Source organism: Muntiacus reevesi, chromosome 4 (genome assembly GCF_963930625.1).
Source record: "Muntiacus reevesi chromosome 4, mMunRee1.1, whole genome shotgun sequence".
Classification (NCBI taxonomy): domain Eukaryota; kingdom Metazoa; phylum Chordata; class Mammalia; order Artiodactyla; family Cervidae; genus Muntiacus; species Muntiacus reevesi.
Window position 1 is genome coordinate 122,960,802 of NC_089252.1, and position 4,815 is coordinate 122,965,616.

Here is a 4,815-nt window from a genome sequence, read left to right on the forward strand (position 1 = left end):
AGCCTGAGCGTCGCAGCTGCGGAAGCCGGGTGCTCAGAGCCCGGCTCCGCAGAGAGAGAAGGCTCCACGGTGAGAAGCCCGCCCTGCGACGAAGAGGCGCCGCACCCACCGCAGCTGGGAAAACCTGTGCCGCGGCAGAGACCGGCCGGACGCCTAAAGAGTGGGTAACCAGCAAGGACCCACGCTATGGCACAGGGAATTCTGCGCAATGCTATGTGGCAGCCTGGATGGGAGACAGTCTAGGGGAGAAGGGGTGCATGTGCATCTGGGGTGGACTCTCTCTGCTGCCCACCTGAAATTATCACAATATTGTTAATCGGCTGTACACCAATATAAAAAGCAAGGCTTTAAAAAGTTACCCTATCTTTGCTCTTCTCCTCAGTTCAGTTGCTCAGTCGTGTCCGACTCTTGGCGACCCCATGGACTGCAGCACGCCAGGCTTCCCTGTCCATCACCAACTCTCAGAGTTTACCCAAACTTACGTCCATTGAGTTGATGATGCCATCTCACCATCTCACCCTCTGTCGTCCCCTTCTCCTCTTGCCCTCAATCTTTCCCAGCATCAGGGTTTCTTCCAATGAGTTAGTTCTTCGCATCAGGTGGTTCCTATTTTCTTCCAAATCCTTATACAGTTTTTACCTTTATGCTCCTAACATCTCCTATCTTCTCTACCTCTTTTCAGTAAGACCCAATTCAGAGTACCCTCTTTGTCTCCATGGGGGTGAAATCTGTAAAATAAAACTCTGCTGAGGTCATTACCTTGTCTAAAATCTTCCACCAACTTCTTGCCATCTTCTGGGATGAACTTAACTTCCTGGCTTCCCTTTCAGATCTCTATCGCTGCATGAGGAACCACCCCAAAACCCAGTGGTTTAAAATAATAGCCACACACTTTCTCATAACACTGGGACTCCTGGTGGCATCTGCAAGGCTCACTCACGTGTTCTGTGTTTCTCGGGTGGCAGATCAGCTAAGGACTGGCAGGCCCCAGATGACGGTTGCCTGGGGATGCCAGCCAGCGTGCCTCCCTTCTCCTCTTCACGGACTCTACAGTGTGAGGAGGTTGGCAGGGAAATGCTCTGGAGGCAGCTGGATTCCAAGAGAGTCAAAGTGAAAGATGGAAATGCTTCCTGGGGCCTCAGTTCATCACACAGTCAGCCATTCTACACCCTATAGGTCAACGTAAGTCACTAGAGCAGCCCAGATTTGAGAGGTTGGAGGAAGAGTTTTTTGCTCCTGATAGAACAGTAGCAGCAGTGGTGTGTGACTAAAGGGGTATTGGAATTTGTGGACAGACAGTAAACACCCTGTGCACGAAAGTTGAGTTGTGAACTTCCAAAGATGCAAATGTGACCCTGTATGCCAACAGTTGTACTGTACTGTAAGATTAATAATGCTTTCTTTATTTTTAATGTGCATATTGCTTGTGTGAAAGCTGTTACATTATAAACCCTTTATAGTTCAGTACTGTATAGCCAATCGTGTAACTTGGGTACCCAGGCTGACTTTGCAGGAGTTATGAATAAATTGGATTTGAGGACGTGCCCTCCGGACTCGCTCATATGTAGCGGACTTGCTGTGTTTTGCAACTGACCATACTTTGCCGTGTGTCCTCCCCGACCTACACTTGCTGACCTCTCTTCGCGTGTCTCCATTACTCTCCCAAAATGATGCTCTAGACTTGGCCACATAATAGTGATGATAACCAGTACACAATCTTTGAGGACTTTGTCCCAAGCACTGTAGCCAAAGTTGTGCATGTACATTGTCTATTTCATCCTCCAGATTCCCTATCATGGAGGTATTTTGTTCCCATTTTAGGGTCAATGAAATTGAGACATTCAGGAGCTTAAAAGGTCTCACAAGGAAGAACCTGAATTGGGATTCAAAGTTAGATATGCTTGATTCCAACATCCATCAAGTTTTTACTCTGCCACACAGTCACACCACAATGCCTGCCTTATTTGTTGTGTACTCACATGCCTATGTGACCCTCACAGGCCTTTCCCTCAGGCAGAAAAAGCCTTGCTCACTCTTCTCTGCTCTTCCTTTTCCTTCCGTCTCCCTCCCCACTCACCATGGAAAAGCACACACGTGACACTTCACAACAGCTCTCATTTCCCCAGGCAAAGTTAGATGACCCACTTCAGGATCCTATAAAACCCCTTTGCTTACTTTTTCCTCCTTCTTGACCATTTGCTCCTTATCTTATTTATTTTTGCATCTCCCTGACCTATTATTGTCCTCAGCTTATAACCATTGGTTGATAAGTGACTGTTGAATGGAATTTTCAAAAGCATGCTAACTTTACACACTATTATATATAAGATAAATAAACTATTATATAAGGACCTACTAAATAGCACAGGGAACTATAGTCAATATCTTGTGATACTATATAATGGGGAAAAAAATCTGAATAAATACTTATCTATCTATCTGAATTGTTCGGCGGTACACCTGAAACTAACACAACATTGTAAACCAACTCGACTTCATTTTTTCAAAATGCACAGCAAGCAGACTAGAAGGAAATGTAATAAAAATAGAGTTAATATATGAAGGGGGTTTGAGGCATTAGGTCATTTTATTTTCTATGTCTACTTCATTTTTCAAATTTTCTATGATGAACATGTATTGCTTTTACAATGGCTAAAATAAATTTGATAAAGAGAAAAACACATGCTAACTTTGTCAATTAAGATGATATTCAGACATATTAATAATTCCCATTGAAAAAAGCCATCAAATGAGTCAAATGGTCAAAGCAGTTGTTCATGTAGTGTTTCAGGAAACCTTTTGCAAGTGCCAATCTCACCAGGCCGTTCATTCATCCAGTTATTGGCTTATTCAGGTTCTTGTGTATAGGACATTGTGTACTTTGACAAGACATGCATGCATTTAGTTACTTATTAAGAAAATTACCAAATGCAAAAATTAACCAATCTTATGTTTAAATGTCACTCGATTCTGTTTTGGTTTGATTTTATAATCAATACTGTGATCTACACTACAGGTTAGCTGGCTTGGCACCTTTCTTCATAACCTTCAACCTTCAAGGCTATAAATACTATATACTTACTTTCTCAGTCTCTCTTGCAGATATGGGTAGTCATGTGACACAGTTCTGTTCAATGACACATAATCTGAAGTATGAATCTTTTCACAGTTTTTGTGAAAAGTTTCTTCTTTAAATAAATCATAAACACAGCTGGCTTCATGCCTGTCTCCCTTCTTGCTGCTGTGAGTAGAGACATAATGGTAGGAGCTGCAGCAACCATCCTGATTCTATGAGAAATGAGCATCATGCTAAGCATGGGAGAGCATTCAGAGCCTAAATCCTCCATGATACACTGGAGCTACTGCACAAGCCTCCAGGCAATCTATATCCAGCCTTTTGCAAAGTACGAAAGAAAACACTGTTTGCTTAAACCATTTTTGGTCAATTTTTCTTACTTGTAGCCAAATGCATCCCTGTATAATACAAATAGAATTTGACAATACAATGTGGAAATGGCCTAAAAGGAGAAGTGCTAATTATAGTTAAAGAACAATAACAACATTACTGCAACATAAAGTCTTAGAGGGTAGGGATGTTTGTTTGTTTTCATTTTATTCACTGTGGTAGCTCCAAAATTTAGAACAGTGACTGGCATGTAGTAGGCATTCAATCAGTGTTTGCTGAGTGAGTGGTAGCATTTATGTTTGGGGAGTTGTCCCCTAAATTCTGTGTCCTTTCTTCACTTCTGCAAGATGCATTTTCAGCTGCATGTCGTAATGGTTCTCTTAAACCTGACTCAACCACTAAAAGTGTCCTGAAGCAAAAATTTCATGCAACCTCGGGAGTCAAAGAAATGAGTCAGAGGAGCCCTATAAATTTGGTGAAATCTTACATTCACTTTATCAGAGGTCAGAGGATACTGGAAAGAGACCTGAACTCTCAGCTCCTAAGAGCTGTGTCATATGTCTTACCTTGGGTTCACCTGCTGTCTGACTCCATCTGCTTGAATCACTCATTCCACCTTTCAAACAGGATGGGATCAAGTAAGAGCGCTGACCTCAAGCACCAAAACGTGGCCATAAAATTTTCAGTTTATTGCCTCCTATCTACCTGCTATCATCAGGGAAATGTTGGAGGTTTGTGAGGCAGAAAAGTATTAGTTGTTGAGTTCTTGGCTTTTATGCATCTGTTCAAAGGTAGTTTTCCATCTTTCCCATCCAATATTCCCTAAAGGACCAAAAAGATAAAATGACATTTGGGTGAGTTTCCTTCTTAAATAATTAAACATGACTCATCTTTCCTCCAGCCATGTGCAAGAGATATTTCAAAGGGAAATTCTTCCTCCTATCAATCGATCTGCTCTAACAAGAACATCATTTTGACTTTCAGCACTCAGTTTATCTGTGAGAAAATACCTGTGGCATGTACAGTTAATCATAAGCTGTCACTGTGAGGATAGCAATGCTGATGTAATCAAATGATTTAAAAATAACTAGGCATGAAATTCACTCTCCTATCAATAATTAAGTTGTCACCCTCTGGAAAAATATTATCAGAATCATTACTATTACTATTTTTCCTGTTTAAAGATTTCTAGGATTTCCCTGATGGTCCAGTGGTTAAGAATCCACCTGTCAATGCATAAGGCATAGGTTCAATCCCTGGTCTGCAAAGATTCCACGTGCCTCAGGGCAGCTAAGCGCATGCGCCACAGCTACTGAGCTTGCGCTCTGGGGCCCGGGAGCTGCAGCTTCTGAGCCCACGTGGAGCAACGACGGAAGCCCGTGCGCCCTAGAGCCCGTGCGCCCCAACAA